Raw genomic sequence first — 19,638 nt, 5'->3', positions numbered from 1 at the left:
TGCCAAACTGAACAAAGGGATCAATGAAGTACATGACAGACAAGGACATGGAGCAAGAAAAGCAAAACAAAACTGTCCGACAGCCCTTACAGAACATTTATGAAGCCCCTGGTGAATCAGGCCTTTCATCCAGTTAACTACACTTCTGTTGCATGTCACCTTCATTTCAAAGCCAGCAATGTCTTCAACAATCCTCAAAATCCAGTGGCAAGAAACCTGGTCAGGAAGGTCCTCCCCCAAAATGCCCAGCATTGAGGCTCTAAGCTACTCAAAGCCACCTCCATCGAACTATTTTTGGAACATTCAAGCATTTCTGAAGACATAAACCAACTCCAGTAACTCGTGGTAACAAACCAAAATGGGTGAAGATGCATTGGGAAGTCACCAACATGTCAAGACACTGACCTTCCAAGCATCATGTGCCTACACATAGAAGAGTCCACAAATTGGCCTGAAGCAGAAACAAGTCATCCCAATCTACGAGGACTGCCTAAAAAACTGGGAGTGTGAGATATCTGACTTGACTTTGTCTAATATTTCTGTTATATTCAGTGATTTATTTTATTTTGTTAGAAATACACAATGCTGCAAATATATTGTACAGTATCTCAACTCATGCAATGGTCTTTCCAGACAAATGTCTGTAGGAATCCAACTCTGATTTTAACATCAAAACATGAACTGTTACATTTTTCAGGGACACAACTATAACTTTGAGCGAAGTTTTGGATGTAGGTTTGCTCACTGAGCTGAAAGGTTCATTTCCACACATTTTGTTACCTTACTAGGTAACATCTTCAGTGGACCTCAGGCGAAGCAATGCTGAAAATTCCTGTTTTCTATTTATATGTTTGGGTTTCTTTGGTTGGTGATGTCATTTCTTGTGATGTTTTTCCTGTGGTGATTTCATTTCCTGTGATGAAGTCACTTCCTGTTCTTTTTCTCAGGGGGTGGTAGATGGGGTCCAACTCGATGTGTTTGTTGATAAAGTTCCGGTTGGAATGCCATGCTTCTAGGAATTCTCATGTGTGTCTTTGTTTAGCTTGTCCTCGGATGGATGCATTGTCCCAGTCGAAGTGGTGTCCTTCTTTATCTGTATGTGAGGATACTAGCGAGAGGGGGTCATGTATTTTTGTGGCTAGTTGGTGTTCATGTATCCTGGTGGCTAGTTTTCTGTCTGTTTGTCCAATGTTACAGCCCTTGCACCATAGACGTCGTAGGAGAGCGAACAACCAATGGGGAACTTCAAACCAGAGTCTACAGAAAAACAACACATACAGACCAAATATTGAACTACAGAAGCAATCATCCCAACATGCACAAACGAAGCTACATCACAACATTATTTCAATGAGCTAACACACACTGCAGCACAGAGGAACTACATAGAACAGAGGAAAATCACCTATACCGTGTATTCAAAAAGAATGGGTACCCAGCAACAAACCCAAACAAGCAGACAAAACACTCCAGAAACCCGAGCCACTGTCCCCTACATCAAAGACATCTTGGAAATGACTGCCAGACTACTCAGACCCCTTGGCATCATGGTAGCCCACAAACTCACCAACACTAAAAACAGCAGCTAATGAACTTGAAAGACCCTATACAAAGAGCAAAGCTAACGTCTTTAAAAAATACCATGCAAGGACTGTAATGAACACTACATTGGACAAACAGACAGAAAACTAGCCACCAGGATACATGAACACCAACTAGCCACAAAAAGACATGACCCTCTCTCACTAGTATCTCACATACGGATGAGGAAGGACACCACTTTGACTGGGACAATACATCCATCCTAGGACAAGCCAAACAAAGACACGCACGAGAATTCCTGGAAGCATGGCATTCCAACCGGAACTCTATCAACAAACACATCGAGTTAGACCTCATCTACCAATCCCTGAGAAAAAGAACAGGAAGTGACTTCATCACAAGAAATAACATCACCAAAGGAAATGACATCACCAACCCAAAGAAACCAAAACAAATAAATAGAAAGCAGGGATTTTCAGCACTGCTTCGCATGAGGTCCACGAAAGATATTACCTAGTAAGGTAACGAAACATCTGGAAGCGAACCTTTTAGCTCAGCGAGCAAACCTACATCCAAAATCTCAACCTGAGCTACAAATCTTCTCAAAACTCGCTTTAAGTGAAGTCTTGCTGTAATTTCAAAATCATAAGACTTTTGGTTCCGCCGCAGATTTCTTTCTGAGAACAGTATTGTAAACAAAAAGCTATGCTTGCAATACATTTGCAGTTTGTACTGCTACTGATTAAAGAAAAAAAAGGGAGCTCAATGGGCACTCAAAGGTGACATGGAACACTGACATTTTACTGTTGGCAAAAAAGAAATCACAAGTCATCAGCTTTGTTTTATTACACATTGTTAATGTGCAAGACCTCATACGATGGCTTTCTACTAGTCTGGAAATCAAACTATCATAAAACTAACAGCTTTATAATGCATTTTTGGGAGTAATTTTAGGTCAAAAGGGGAAGGGGAAGCCAGTAATTTAATATTCGATATTAAATAATCGTACTGGAAATTAGATAAAATGCATAAACTAGAATAGACTGAAAGGATTTAAACAAAGAACTGTTCTCTCTCACACCCAAATACTCATTACTCGAAGGATATTTCCCAATTCGATAGATTATTGCTTCAATTTTTTAAAAATGCAAAAATAAAAAAGGGAAAGCAGTTTCAATGAAGTTCGCACCAATATTCTCAAATACACTTAAATTGCCCCAGTAAACATCTAATGCACATTAAAACGGTGACAAGCTCACTCAATTGTTTAGGCACTAACCTGGAATTAAACAGAATCCTCGATTCTTGTACAAAGTATTATTCTGTTAAGTGCAGCTTCCTGTGCATTTACAACACTGCAGGTTACTTGACACAAACTAAATAGTTTGTTAGCCACAAATTATAAACTTTATCTAGTTTTTGCTGGTTCTTTCAAGTTGAAAATGTCCTTTTACCTCAAATATTGCAACTAATTTCATTTAGTTTCAGTTAGCAACATTATAAAATGGAATAACTTGATATATTATTCTTTATGTTTTACAGAGAATTGACATATTCCAAAATAAACCTGTCATATAATTTCCTAATAATTCACTCCAAATTATTTCACAAACTTGCAGTGAGGACATCACAATTGTTAATCCTGCACTATGAATATCATATCAACAACACTGAAAACCACCTGTTCTGAAGCCAGCTGTTGTCAGAAAAACAGACTAAAAGTTTATTGAAATACTACATGAAAACAACAGTACACATTTAGACATTTGGAGTGACCTGATGATGTGGTTTTATATAGCATCTCTCTACCACTCCATAAAACAATCTGAACCATGAGATTACATTTCTGCCCTCTAAACATACTTCAAAATCTATTATTCTACTAGAGATTACCTTTGAGGTTAGGTCAACATTGTTAGTAGTTACTTAAACATTGTGTACACAATGGTCATTTAGAGTTAATAGCTGAAACTTTATTGCTGGAACAGCACAGCAGGTCAGGCAGCATCTAGGGAACAGAAGATTCGACGTTTCGGGCACATGCTAGATGCTGCCTGACCTGCTGTGCTGTTCCAGCAATAAAGTTTCAGCTTTGATCTCCAGCGTCATTTAGAGTTAATAACATTGTTTCATGGCATTCACCAAAAATAAACTATGCAGATGCTGGAAACCAGAGTTTAGATCAGAGTGGTGCTGGAAAAGCACAGCAGGTCAGGCAGCATCCAAGGGGCAGGAAAATTGACGTTTTGGGTAAAAGCCCTTCATCAGGAATGGAAGCAGGGAGCCCCCAGGGTGAAGAGATAAATGGGGAGGGGGAGTGGGTGCTGGGGAGAAAGTAGCAAAGAGTACAATAGGTGAATGGGGGTGGGGATGCAGGTGATAGGTCAAAGAGGGTGGGGGAAAGTTAGCAAAGAGTACAATAGGTGAAATAAACTATGCCAGACTACATTCCAATTTTTCTCAAGATGGATAAAATGAAAAGCTGCATGGATTTCTAGAATTTACATTTAATTAACTCAGTGAATTCTTTGACGGCATAGGAAAGAGAATAGATTAGATCAACACAGTGGATGGAATATATATGTAATCTGAGAAGGCCCTCATTAAGTGCTACAAAATAAGACTCCAAGCAAATATCAGGAAAGTGGTGTCATAACCAGGTAGCAGAACAGGTTGAAAGACAGCTACAAGATAGGAATCAGTGGACAGGAGTCAAGTAAAGTTTCTCAGGTTGACAAAGTGGGATGTGGTAATCTACAGGAGATGAAACCTGGGACCACTATGGTTAACCCTATCAATGAATGATTTGTTACAGAGTCAAAATTTTCAGAAATTGAATTAGGAGACGTAGACATTAATATGGATGATAAAAATACATATAAAAAGGATTCCAGAGTGAGCAGATAAATGGAAAATTGTAATAAAGGTTAAGTGATTCATTTTGTAAAAAAGGTGACTTATTCCTTAGAATGGACAATACAAAAACAGGGATACAAAAGCAAACAAATCTAGTGAAATTAACAGAAATAATTTTAAAAAGCAACACAGTTGAGCAGACATGAAAGAGTGCAGATTTTAAAAGTACAGGATTTCATTTCTAAAGGAATAGAATACACAAGAAAAAAGCAGTCGTAAACTTAGAGAAGTTTGGCTGAACCACAATTGGACTACAGTGTGCAGTTAGATTCTTTACAGTACAGAAGGCAATTGAAGCAATGGTGGAAGTCAAGAAGGCTCAACTATTAGGAAGTAATCAGAGTATGTCTTTTCTTTCTCTAAATAAAAGATTTTTTAAGCATTTGAAATTAAGATTCAATTCAACAAGGTGAATTTCCACTTTCCACTTGCAGAATCACTCCACAAAAATACAAGATAACCGTTTACAAATCAAAAGAAAAAATAAGAGGAATTATTTAGTGAGAGGAAGAGGAGGAAATAGTGACAATATTGAACTTGCTCTCACATGAATTATTGACATTGATAACACAGATGTCTTAAAAGGGACGTTTGGAGTATATCTGAGGGAAAAGGAAAGAATCAACGCTAAGGCGTCAAAGTTTTAAACATATCTTCCATGTACTTAAGAAAAATATATTAGATTTATTATAATATTAACCTTGACTAATAAAATATTAACAAAAAAACACTAGTTATTCTATTCATCGAGTAGAGTTTTTTGGGAGGGGGGGGGGTCAACATTTAAATCAATTGCTTGATTTTGATGATTTAAATATCTGCAATTTGGACCTATTTAAAATGGATCTTTTAACACAACACAACACAAACTCAAGGTCACTAAGCACTGTGAAAAGAAAATAGATTTTTTCCCCATCACTTGAATAACCATTGACGAGAGAGCTAAATTATGCACACTGTATTGTCAAAAGGTACCAGCATTCATCAATATAAAGCTCAGAGTAACATCAATAATTACAGCACACTTCCACAGTCAGCTGGAATTGTGATGAGCATTCCTTAAGACGACACAAAAGGACCATACTGTTGCCGCCCCCTCCAACCCAAACTTCTTTCCCAAGGCAAAACTTTATAAAATCTAGTTCTACATGTGGTAACGCTCTAGTGATCAATGCTAAAGTAAGTAATTTAGCATTTTTATTATCTTTAAATTTCTGAGCATGCTAGCACAACACCACTAAATGTGATGAAGCTTAGATATTATTGCAAATATGCCTCAATTTTGGCAGAAGGCACGACACAATATTAGGAACACAGGAAGATAGTAACAGGAGTAGGCCAGTTTGTCCCTCAAGCCTGCTCTACCTTTCAATGTGATCACAGCTGAACTTTAACCTGATTCCATATCATTTAATATTTCAATTAACAAAAAAATGCTTCAATCAGGGATTTAAAAATTATCAAATGACCCAGTATCTCTGCTATTTATATAAAGTCTAAACGTCTATTTTTGCATGAAAAAGGCATTTCCAATTTAATTCATGGAAGCTCTGTTTCTAATTTTTAGACTATGTCTCCACCAATCCTAGATTCCCAACAGGTCTTCGAGTGCACTTGCCAAAGTTTCATGTTATTGAGAACTGCAGAACACTAAATCAGAAGATACAAAAGAAAGTTTTTAAACTATTCAGGAGATAGTAACTTTCTCATAATAGTGCTGTGATTACACCACTAAAAAAGTATTATACTATAGTGACCTCTTCCAATAAAATCCATCAAATAAATGAAGCATTAAATCTCTACATTAACTAAATTTAGAGTAAGAATAAAATATCTTACATAGTCTTATAGCTTGTTTTCAATTTTGTTAAAAATATTTTGTAAAATCCCAAGTAAAATCCCAAGTTATCCATTTATTTTGCTTAATGTTATCTGTAGTCCTTCTGATGAGCAACTTTTTTAAAATGTCATAGCTTTCACACTTAATCAGAGATTAGATCATCATCAATCTCCATATTTACGTTAAAACACAAAAAAAACACATTTCAAAAGCATTCATATATTTTGTTTTCCTAATTACATTGTGATAGATAATGTCCCAATATTAGACAAGTTATTGCTTCAAAATTACTTCAAACACTCCCAGGAATTACACTTGCAGTAGTTTTGGCACAATTACCGTTTCACACTATTAGGATGCTGTGAGCGTAAATGGAACAGAAGCAGCAAGGAGTTCAGTTTAATTCCACTGATTTGATGGGGCATATAAGAGGTGTTTCTCACTGGCTGTATGTCAACTTCACAACATTGGAGACTTAAGTCTCACCCAAGGCACTGAAACACTTTCTCAGTAAACATACTTTAAAACAGACAGAAAATCCAAAAAATCATATTTTATTTGTCTATAAAGCAAATGGAAAGGAATGAGGTCTAAAGAAATTCTTCCTACCTATTCTTAATTGTCAAGAGCCTGACAGAAATTCATACTCATTAAACCTATGGCTGATAAATCCTACACAAAGCTTCTTTATTAGCTACAAGAGCTGGCTCTTCAAGAAAAAAACAACCCCATATAGCACTTTTAACATCATAAACTTACAAGGCAATTCACAGGAGCATCACAAAACACTACATATCCACATGAGATAGTATGTCATTAGAACAAAAACTGTGTCAAAGAGGTGAGGTTTAAGGAATGATGTAAAAGAGGCAAGTGAGGTACGGAGGGCAATCCAGAGTTTAGGACAGAGCCAATACAATATGCAGTCATCAATCATGAAGTGATTAAAATCAGGAATGCTGAAAAGATTGAATGAATGCAGCACAGATATCAGAGATTTCTGTGGGGCTGAATGGCATTCGAGAGATAGGGAGGGGTGAGGCCAAAGAACAATTTCAAAATTTGGCTTTGAATTTTAAAATCAAGATGCTGCTCAACACAAACATAGGGATAAATGCTGCACACATCCTGTTTACCGGAGTTCTGGATAAATTGGATGTGTATAGTGAGTGGCATGTTGGAAATCAGCCTGGTATGTTAGATAGTCAATTATGGATGCAGGTTTGCTCGCTGTGCTGGAAGGTTCATTTCCAGACATTTCGTCACCCTACTAGGTAACATCTTCAGTGGGCCTCAGGTGAAGCACTGCTGATAATCCCTGCTTTCTATTTATATGTTTGGGTTTCTTTGGGTTAGTGATGTCATTTCCTGTGGTGAAGTCATTTCCTATTATTTTTCTCAGGGGGTGGTCGATGGGGTCTAACTCAATGTGTTTGTTGATGAGAGTTCCGGTTGGAATGCCTTGCTTCTAGGAATTCTCATGTGTGTCTTTGTTTAGCTTGTCCTAGGATGGATATGTTGTTCCAGTCGAAGTGGTGTCTTTCTTTATCTGTATGTAAGGATACTAGTGAGAGATACTAGTGGTCTCCTTTGATGTAACAGCCCTGTTTACATCAATCAACATTAACCTGGCAAAGGAAACACTGACTACACTATTAGAAGACCCAAAGACACATACACCAAACACCAGCAGCTTCATCAACAAGGAAAGTATCATCAAGCTAGTGGACCTATGCCTGACCACACACTTCGCCTTCAACAACAAAACCTACAGACACACCAACGGAACGGCCATGGGATCTCCGATATCAGGGTTCTTAGCAGAGGCAGTAATGCAGAGACTTGAACAAACAGCTCTGACAACCATTCAGCCCAAACTTTGGGTCCGCTACGTGGATGACACCTTTGTCACCACTAAATGAAATAAATTAGAGGAAACCTTCAGGACCATCAATAATACACTTACTGGCATAAAATTCACTGAAGAGGCGGAAAACAACAACATTGCAATTCCTAGATGTCATAGTAGAGCGAACAACCAATGGGGAACTTCAAAGCAGCGACTACAGGAAAACAACACATATGGACCAAACATTGAACTACAGAAACAATCATCCCCACATCCAAAAACGAAGCTGCATTAGAACATTATTTCAACGAGCCAACACACACTTCAGTACAGAGGAACTATGCAGAGCAGAGGAAAATCACCTATACCGTGTATTCAAAAAGAATGGGTACCCAATGAACACAGTCCACCGATTTCTCAGCAAAACCCAAACAAGCAGACAAAACATGACCATAAACCCGAGCCACTCTCCTCTACATCAAAGACATATTGGAAATGACTGCCAGACTACTCAGACCCCTCGGCATCACGGTAGCCCACAAACCCACCAACACACTAAAACAGCAGCTAATGAACTTGAAAGACCCTATACAAACAACAAACAAAACTAATGTCATTTACAAAATACCATGCAAGGACTGTAACAAACACTACATTCAACAGACAGAAAACTAGCCACCAGGATACCAACCAGCCACAAGACGACATGTCCCTCTCTTACTAGTATCCTCACATACCGATAAGGAAGGACACCACTTCGACTGGGACAACACGTCCATCCTCGGACAAGCCAAACAAAGATACGCACGAGAATTCCTAGAAGCATGGCATTCCAACCAGAACTCTTATCAACAAACACATTGAGTTAGACCCCATCTACCACCCCCTGAGAAAAAGAACAGGAAGTGACTTCATCACAGGAAATGACATCAGCAATGCTTCGCCTGAGGCCCACTGAAGAGGTTACCTAGTAGGGTGATGAAACACCTGGAAATGAACTTTCCAGCTCAGCGAGCAAACCTATATCCAGAACCTCAACCTGAGCTACAAATCATCTCAAAACCCACTATAGTCAATTACTGAGGTGAAAACAACATCAGTGATGATTTCAGAAGCAGATAAACGAAGAAATGGGCAAAGTCTGGCAAGGATTACGAAGGTGGAAATCTATGGCCTTTGTAGTGAAAAGGTCAGAAGGTTGTCTTTAGTTGAAATGTGACACCAAAGCCATGAACAGACTCCATTAATCTCAACTCTTCCTATGGATAGTGATGGAGTTGGTAGATAGGGAATCTAATTTGAAACAGGTACCACAAACAGCAGCTTTGGTCTTTCCAATATTCAAATAGAGGAAATTTCACAAATCCAGAACTGGATGCAAGATATGTAGTCTGGTAATTTAGCAACAGTGGAGAAATTGAGTGTGGAGATGATGAGATCAAGCTTGGCGCTGTTAGGGTAAATGCTAATACTAACTGGCAGAACTTTCCGAAGAGTGGCAATCTCACACAGACTGACCCTCTTTAAGAGTCCCCTCTTTATGAAGGAAGGAGCAATAAATTTCTGAGAGGAAATACTGATCCTTCTCTTTCATGCAGAGCTGTACATCATTCTGACGGCTCTTACATAATGCAGTACGTCAAAGAAAGGCAAACAAGCCCTCTTTTCACAGCAATTGGCTACTGTATCCTGAGTTTAAAGGTCGAGACAGCTGCTGTCAAAATTTGAATAGATAGGGCTAGTGTGGTGTTAGGATGCTGACAGGGTAGCATGCTAGATGAGTATGGGGATGTCTGGGAGAGACAGTGTCAGCAAAGCAGGGTGCCAATTGGATAGGATGCCAGATAAGGAGAGACAACACAATAAATAGAGTGTTAGGGTATCAGGTATGAAGGGTGCCAGCTGCATATGTGTTAAGGACATAGGATGCCAGATGGGTAGCAGACAGGGTGCCAACTGGGCAGAATGACAAGTGGCAAGGGGCCCAGGGCACAAACTGACAGGTGGACCATGTTAAGGGACACAGTGGGAATTGGAGGATGGAATTTGGTTCAAACAGTGTATGTGTGTTAAGGTCCAGTGGTGAGGAAAGATGGGGGGGGGGGGGGGAAAGAGGGGTGCAGACACTGGGTAGAAGGGTGGAAAGAACACCCACAGTAGGGGAGGTGTCAAGGGAAGAGAGACAGTGAAAATGGGAGAGACACACAGAGAGAAGGGGGGAGAGAGAAGGGGGGACACACATAGACAAAGAGGTGCACAGAGAAGGAGACACCGAGACAGAGGGTGAAACATTGAGATAGAGGGAAAATAATCTATGCTTGTAAATAAATTGTCGACCTATATGGTTTGGACAACAAAGAAAAAGTATTGAGTAATACTCGAATCTATAATATCATCGAATCATAGAATGCCTACATTGTGGAAGCAGGCCCTTTGTCCCATCAAATCCACACCGACCCACTTTACAACCCTGCATTCCCCATGGCTAACCCACCTAGCCTGCACTGCCTGGACACTAAGGGCAATTGAGCGTGACCAATCCATCTATCCTGTACATCTTTGGACTGTGGGAGGAAACCAGGCTTCTGGCAGTAAGCCATGCAGACACAGAGAGAACGTGCAAACTCCACACAGATAGTTGCCAGAGGCTGGAATCAAACTCGGGTCCCTGGAGCTGTGAGGCAGCAGTGCTGACTACTGAGCCACTGTGCCACCTGTGGCTTGAATTATCATAAATGAGAGAACAATATGATTTGATTCATGCTAGTTTTGGTCAATGTATTCTCAATTTGCATTCCATGAATCCAAATAACTTCTTCATGAGGAGATACTATTACCATTGTCTCACTGTATTTTCCATTTCACACCTTTCATTTAACATTTTTCGCTTAATATCTTTCTTTCTCATTTTCCACATCACTGCCTTCACAGCATTCATTTAATTTCCTGGATTTCTCAGGTTTCTGCTTACAACTTTTCAATAATAAAACCTCACAATTTTTCAATATTATTACAATACTGACTATTATTTATGCCAAACTTTGAGCTATAGTTTCACTACCAAAAAGTTGAAACTGGATTGTCCCAGAAATAATTTATGTACTTTTGGCAAATATTCAGCCTACATGTTTGGGGTAGGACCTACTGCTGCAAACTCCTTAAAGAGCTTTTCAGTAGAAGAGATCCAAAATTGTACAACAGAAAATGAACATGCTCAAAATCTAAATCTATTGCAGCCAGCGACTCATTCTACTGTGTTTCTCAGAAAGAAGCCAAAATATTAAAATTCGATTCCATGTTGCACTTCAAATGCACAGATTTAACTGTTCACTTCTGCTGGATCGGAGCAAGACTGACTTAATCAGCAACGATGCAACTGCAAAGGTGACGGCCTAGCACTGTTAACCCAGAGACCCAGGTAATATTCTAGGAACATGGGTTTGAACCCCACTATAACCAGATTTGAATTCAAATACAATCCAAAAAAGTAAAATGATGACCAAAAATTGAATGTCAGGACTGTATGGTTCACAAAATTGGGAGAGCTGTCTCACAGACTAGTCAAGCAACAACCTAACATTCTCATGAGATTGCATCATAGACAATGAGTATGTCCCAGACACTGCCATCATTATCGCTTGTAATGTCCTGACCCACCAATCGGACAGATCCAGCCGAGATGGTGATGCATAATGGTGGTAGAGACGAGGAAGGCAGCTGCCTGGGAGTCTTCATGTTTGTTCCAATTCTGGTCTCCTTGTTACAGCAAAGATTTTATGAAACTTGAAAGGGTTGAAAAAAGATTTACAAGGATATTGTCAGAGTTGGAGGGTTTGAGTTATAGGGAGAGCCTGAATAGGCTGAGGCTATTTTCCCAAGCACAGTGTAGGCTGAGGGGTGACTTAATAGAAATTTATAAAATCACGAAGGGCACAGATAGAGTGACTAGTGAAGGTCTATTCCCCAGGGAAGAGGAGTCCAAAACTAGAGGGCATAGGTTTAAGGTGAAAGGAAAGATTTAAAAGGGACCTAATCAGCAATTTTTCCACACAGAGGGTGGAGCATGTATGGAATGAACAACCAGAGGAAGTGTTGGAAGCTGGTAAAATTACAGTATTTAAAAGGCATCTTGATGGGTATATGAATAGGAAGGGTTGCGAGACATATGGGTCAAATGCTGGCAAATGGGACGAGATTAATCTAGGACACCTGGTAACATGGTTGAGTCAGACCGAAGGGTCTGTTTCTGTCCTGTACGTCTCTATGACTCCAGCCATCATGGTCCATCATGGCACAAATGTCAAATACGGGCAAGGAAACATCCTACTGATCACCACGGACTGCCCGCCCTCAGCTAGTACCCCTCTGGATGAGGTATTTCAATATCAGTCACCAAGAGTGGCAGCATCACTACAGATTGAGCTGGTCAAGTCATAAAGGGCACTACACAAGGTCTATGGCAGGTGGTGAGGGAACCAAGAAGAGAGAAAAACACACAATCTCATCCTCACCAACCTGTCTGTTGGAGATGCATCTGTCCATTACAGTAATGATAAGAGTGACCACCATACAGTCCTTTTGGAGAATAAATCCCACCTTCTCATGGAAAATACCTGAGTGTTGTGTGGCACTATCAAGCTAAATGGGACATATTTAAAGCAGATTTAAAATAAAACTGGGCATCCAAGAGAGCATGCCAGAAGCTGCACTCGCCCTACCAAAAAATGAGCGACCAATCTGATAAAGCTACTTACATGAAAAAAGATATAAACAGTATGTGACAAACAGAGCTAAGCAATTCCACAATCAATGGTTCAAGTCTAAGCTCTACAATCCTATCACAATCCAGTCATGAATGATGATAGACTATTAAACAGCTCATTGAAGCAGGAGGCTCTGCAAATAACACTGAAGAAGGTCAACACCAACCAGGACAAATTTGACTGCTCAATCAGTAACCTATCTAACCCTTTCAACATTCATTCCTTTTACCTACCCCCACCCCCACCCCCCCCCCCCCCCCCCCCCCAAAGGCACAATGACAATATTTAGCACTATTAACAAAATGCACTGCAGTAGCATGCCAAGGCTCTTTCAACAGCACCTCTCAAACCTATGACCTCTGCTACCTCGAAGAACAGGGACTAAAAAAGCATACAAACATCACTGCCTGCACGTTTCCATTCAAATCACAAACATGCTATGTTGGAACTATATTACCTTTAATACTACAGAGTGAAAATCTTAGACTAACCTAACAACATCATGAAAGTACCTGCAACACACAGTTTATGAGGATTTGCAATGGTAGTTCATAACCACCTCCTTACGGGCGATAAGAGATGGGCAACAAATACTGGCCTTGCCAGTGATATACGTATTCTGAGAACAATTTTTTAAAAAAAGAGGAAATCACAATTTGCTGTTAAGAATTAAATAAATCTATTCAAAATCATTGAGCAAAGCCACAAGTGAAAGATTCCAGAGGTTTCCATAAGAGATGGCCAGAAATTGTGCAAAGCTAGTTTTTATTTTAACTTTATCTTTGACTGGTGATTCCTAACAAGCTGTTGCACAACTCAGCAATATATTGCTCAATGATAGAGCTAACTTTTATCACCAAATATTCAGTTCTATAAAAGCATTTGGTTTTAGTCACTGGGGAGACAGGTGCCAGTTTATAAAGGAGACAGACTGGCCACCTCAGTGTGGTGGACGGAACTCCAGTTTCTTTTCAAAGTCTAGGCCTCATTGACAGCCGGCCTCATTAACATTTTCTATTCTTCTGGCACCGCAAAAAATAACATTAGGTTTTACCTCAAAGAGCCTTTCCTACTGGACCTTGAAGTTTTCATGGCATTACAGCCATGGACAATTCTGATTTGCATGAATATAGTCATTCCCATTGTTACAAAGCTGGTCACCCTTTTCTAAAAGCTGTTTCTTTTCTGAAGGATACTGTGTCTTTGGGTTTTTTTTCCAGAGGGGTAATAAAACACTCCTGGCTCCGATTAGACTGGTTTCGGTACAGAGATGAAACGGTATTGAGAGGCCTTTTTGTTTATATGTAAACAGATGAGACCGTAGGTCGAAGTGGTCATGTTTTAGAAGTGACCTGTATAATGAAAGGGAAGTAGTCAGCTCTCTAGCTGAGCAGTTCAGTTCAGAACCAAATTAGGAGTTCAGCTGTGTGGAAACAGACTCTCGTTCTCTCTCTGCCCTTTTAACTTCAACCTGTAAGCATCTGTTCCATTTTTTAACTTTTTTAGGGGGGTTGCTTATTGGGATTGTTGTTTATATTCAGAACAGCATACTAAAGTCTAGTTTGGATAGACTAAGGTCTGTAGAGGTTCTTTATTCTGTTCTTTGTCTTTCGTTGTGTAATTTTGTGAATACATTTCTGTCTGTTTTAAAACCTAGCAGTCAACCTAGCTAACTTACTCCAGGTAATTTTCACTGTACACTTACTGAAACAAATTGCAAAGTTATGGTTTGGGTTGCCTGCTCAAGAATGTTTTGAGTGGCCTGGGCTAGTCCATAACACAGTAGAAGGTTCCAGTAAAACATGGCAATGCCTTCATTTCATCACCACTATCATCACATTTTGCTGAGGGGGCATTAAAATTCACCCATTCTATGTTGAGGCTCCAAGAACATTCTTGTAGTAAATCATCAGTTCAATGTCAAATGAATGAAGTTATGCAAAGAGTTCAAGTATTGTTACTGCGTATGAGAACACATGCCAGCATAATTTTAGATTAAGAGCTTAGATGAAGAATTTTGGTGATTCAGAAAGCACACTCTATAGCCAGGTTCAAAGATATAAACAACTATTTGCAGAATATTTCTGCTTAGTGTTAAGTTATTTGGTCCGAGATGAATGGATTAGAAACAGTAAAATACAACCAGAGCTTCCATTCTTAATTCTAAACAAGATTAGGACTATATTCAATGGTCAAGCTGTAATAACGCTCCCTGGCTAATACCCATAGTAGCTGATGTAACTGCATCCTATACATTGACATGCAACGTCTTCCAAAAACACATTAAAATCCATATATCCATTGATGACATCTAAACCCAACTTTGTCACCTCTACAAAACCCTCCACATTGAGTTGTCACAATGCTCATTTCACAGATAGAACTGAACGTGCAGAGGGTTTGTCCAATTAAATATCCTGAAGATAAAACCAAATTTCTTTCGTCTTTATCATAAACACAACTGGCTAGTCACTGATTCTCCTCTTCATCCTGAACCACTATCTGAGATTAATCCAAAATTGAGCTGTTAATATTCTCAGATGCAATTTGACCCTTTGTAAAGCTTCCAAGCACAGATCATCTCCATAACAAAAACATCAATAACTATCTTTTCAATATCGCTCAACTCCATTCTGCTTCAGCCGATTAGCTGATGAAATTGTCATCCATGCCTTTGCAATTTGCAGACTTATAGAGTAAGTAAGATCAGTTGCTGTATAGCTGGTTCACAATTCAAGGTAACACCAACAGCATAAGTTCAATTCCCAAATTGGCTGAAATCACCAAGAAGATTGAGTCCTTCTCAACCTCTTCCCTCACTTGGGTCATGGTGACACTCAGGCTAAATTCATCACCAGTCTAATGAGATAGCAGTCTACTATTCTTTGGGATTATAGAACCTTGCAGTTCACTTTCACTTCACATACAGACTTAATTATTGCCATGTTCTTTTGGCAAAAATCCACCTTTCGTAAAATTTAGTTCACCTAAAACACTGTTGCCCATATCAAAACTCTCACTAAGTTCTACCAGCCTTATGTTTATCAACCCACACTGGGCAACACTCTAAAACAAAAATTCTTAATTTTCCCAGTGGGCCAAGATTTTCTATTCCTGGAACATTTCCTTCAGCAAGATCTATCCCTTTCTTTTGGTAAAACAAAAGGGATGTTGACAGTTTGGTTACACCATGCTTATAGCCAGAGAGAATTGCAAAATTATGCTCAGAACTGCTCAGTGAAGGGAAAAAAAAAAGACAGATAGAGACAGGATGCATATCCTTTCTTGAGGGGGAAGGGGAAGGAGTGGAGTGTCTGGGGGAGGGAAAACACACCAAAGAAAAATAGAGGCTGCAGGTAGTGAAAGGAAAAGAGGGAGGCCACACAAATGACAGTACAGTTACAAAGTGTCAACAAAGGAGCTTTCAGCTAACCAGAAACATGGAAAAATTGTAATCAAGAGGTAAATGACTACTTGCAAATGAATGTAGACTTTCAAGCTTAAGCTGTACATGTTAAGGAGCAAATAAATGGAGAACGGATAGGGGATGTTGCTGTAGTGAACACTGCATCAAGTGTTAAATTTAAATCTGAGATGCAGGAGGAGTAATAACTGCCTGTTTGCACTTTCTGAATATGTGATGGAAATGCATCAGCTGTGACCTAATCAATATGGAAGGTATGTTTAGAGTGATGGTTTTTATGTGCGAAGAACTGAGCGTCAATCAATTTGGAAAAAAAGTCTCTGTTGTTAGCTTATGCTTGTTGTGTTGTGCCAATTCAAATGTGGTGTCTAGGAAATGAATGCTATCCTTGTGCTGTGGCTTAAATTTAATAGAGGACTGAAAATTGAGTATATTAGTGAATTCTTTTAATTGTGCATTGTTCTAAGTCTAAATATAGACAATTATGTGACTGCATTACTCCATCAAATAAAGGAGCTAGTGAGAATAAAAGGAATCCCCAAAAATCAAAAGGTCACCTTTGAGAAAATCCCAAAAGATGCCTTTGATAAAGCAACATTATTTTGCGCCCTGGCCTTGACTCCCTTCCCAGTCCCTCTGCCTCCCTTCCAGTCCTCCCTGCCACCAATCAGATTCATTCCTCCCATTAACCAACCAGGTCATACCCTCTACCCATCTTCACCTATCCCTACTTCACCCCCCCCGCCCCAACATCCCTTTTATTTGCAGCTCCCCCTACACCTACCCCCAGTCCTGAAGAAGGGTTACACCTGAAACTTTGACTTCTCCACCTGCTGCTGCTGCTGCCTGGCTTGCTGTGTTCTTCCAGCCTCCTGCCTGTCTATTCTGGATTCCTGCATCTGCAGTTTTTTTTTTGTCTCTGGCCTTGAGCCAACCGTTTTAATTGGTAAGTTTTGTATTCAGGGTTGCTTCATTCCAAGGCAGCATGTAAAATGGACAAGTAATGAACATGACACTCAGCAATTGTATTTTAATATACATTTACCAAAATCAATTAACAGTTTAAATTTCATTATAATGGATTCTCAAAGCTATAGATCTCATTGTTAAAAGTAATTTTTAGAAGTAACCTTTTTTTGTTGTAAGCAAGTTAGCACCAGCTTGTATCACAATCAATGATCATGCCTTTATCAGCAAACACTCCTTTTCCAGAAATCGCTTAATATTGAGATTGTTATTTACGATTGTCAAAAAAATTCTATGTGAAATACCTTGTCTCTTTAAGAAGACTTTGAATATATGTCATAATCCAAAACATTTTAAGACCAAGTGAGAATTTATTTTCCTGTAATAATTTGTGTGGTCATCAATCTCAGTCACAGCACTCAGAAACAAGTCACTCCAGACATCTTTACATTCAGTGATATTTTTGTGCATGGTTAGATTCAAGGTAATTGAAACATGAAGCTAATATGAAATGAAGCACAACAGCTGCGCTAGCCTGTGCAATGCTCCTAAGGAAAATCGCATTAACCCCAGAGTTCTACTTGTAGAGCAATTGTGTGTGCTCCTCCAATCAATGTAAAAAAAACTTCTGAATTTAGAAAATGTAATAGCAATATTTGATTGAAAAGTATCAATCTTAAGAACTTGTGCCACCATTTAGGTAAAGCACTGAATGTTAGCGACCCACAAGTAAAAGGCTTTGAAAAGTAAATTTATTTTACTTTGTCAAATTAAAATACAGAATACAATGTGGGAACTATAAGCTGAAATCAGAACCAGTCAGACACTCAATAATCTCATCCTTTGAAATCTGTGCAAAACATTGACCATATCATTCAGAGACTTGCACAGAGCAAAAGGGGGCTAAACTACAACATAAAAAATCCCACAAAACTGAACTTCACAACTACAAGGGAAAATAACTCACATTATAATACCTTTTCTTCTGCAGGTTTAAGCTGAATCCACATATTAAAATACAGAATTCTATGTAAACATAATCTTCAATCACATGATGTTGAGAGAGAGGAATGTTTAGATTAAATCACGGTTAGCCGTTGACTGTGCAGAGTTTAAAAAAATCTGTAAAGCCTGTTGAAGCCTCCTGGCCTTTCTTTTATTTCCCTATGCAGAACTGCTCTCACCAAAAGTTAGAAAGTAACAAAGTACAGATTACTACCAGATCTAAAGAAATACTACAGGAAAGCAGAAATATTGGGCCGACTTTCCAAAGAATGGCAAATACACTCTGACTGCCACTCCACATACATTCGCAAATCAGATGAGACTCATACAGAGCTACTTCAGAAATGTGGAGTATACTTCAAATTTCTCAGGTACCTTATAGTGCAAGATACTCTGGGGAGGCAAACCATGCCCTCCTAGTCATGGCAATTAATTGCTGAATTCTGGGATTTAAATGGCCAACATCATAGTTCCCATGAAGTGATACTAAGCCAGAAGTCTGAAATCAGAGTATCAGGTGGGTAAGATGTTAAGTGGAGTAGATTGTTAGGACACAAGGGAGATTGGAACTGGGTAAGTGATGTCAAATTTAAGGTAGGCTGTGGTGTACAGGTGGTCTGGGGAAGTTGTGATTGCGAGGTAGTGTAACAAGTTGGAGACTTTTAATAGTTACCCAAGAATTAGGCGATGTTTTTAAAGGTCTAAAGATTTCCTGAGCAACTATTTACTTAACTGCAGTGAACCCTCTGAATTCTCAGAGTTAAATGGATGCACTTGGAAGTTTCCAAGTTTAGGTGAACTGCCCATCGGAATCTTCAATTTCCCAGGTTTTTCCTTTGGTATCTGCTCTGTCAGGGATTCCACGGGATCCCCATGTGCAGTCGCCATCTAAGCAACAGAAACAACTATCTGACTATCACAAAATCTGGACCATCGTATTTGTGGACCCCATTCTCGTTTTCATTAATTCTTTTAAAAGAAAAGGAAAAAGTTTAAAAGGTTTCTGTTTCCATTTTTTTTCCTAAATTGGTCTATGGCAGCAATTCTGGACATATCATTTGCTTATATTTTAAATGCAGTGATGCATTATAACGATTCAGGACAGTTGATCACCCCACTCTCAAACTCAATCATAAATTAGATATCATTATAGATGTGCTAAAGCTGACTGAACAAACTGTACTTTTTTCATGATACAGAAATGCAAAAAGAAATATTCACTGAGACTCACACGTCTCTAAGTATACTTCCTCAAAGTTTTTGATACAGTGAGAGAGAAGACTGAGTAAGAGAGAAGGAGGGATAGGGAGGAAAATTGGGAGGGGAGGAGAGA

The 19,638-nt window shown here is 39.1% G+C and overlaps 1 protein-coding gene and 1 pseudogene across 3 annotated transcripts in view; one reads left to right on the top strand and one right to left on the bottom strand.

Annotated features, from left to right (window-relative positions):
- The window catches only part of LOC122563198 (TBC1 domain family member 22B), a 314,506-nt gene that overhangs the window by 233,290 nt on the left and 61,578 nt on the right, over window positions 1-19,638 (bottom strand). The window lies entirely within an intron of this gene.
- LOC148145123 (uncharacterized) lies at window positions 4,758-8,442 on the top strand (annotated as a pseudogene).

The sequence above is a fragment of the Chiloscyllium plagiosum genome, unplaced genomic scaffold (genome assembly GCF_037043375.1).
Source record: "Chiloscyllium plagiosum isolate Xiang-an unplaced genomic scaffold, Cpla_swu_hap1 HiC_scaffold_26, whole genome shotgun sequence".
Lineage (NCBI taxonomy): Eukaryota > Metazoa > Chordata > Chondrichthyes > Orectolobiformes > Hemiscylliidae > Chiloscyllium > Chiloscyllium plagiosum.
The sequence above is the reverse complement of the archived record's forward strand: the minus strand, read 5'-3'. Positions and strand labels throughout refer to the sequence as shown.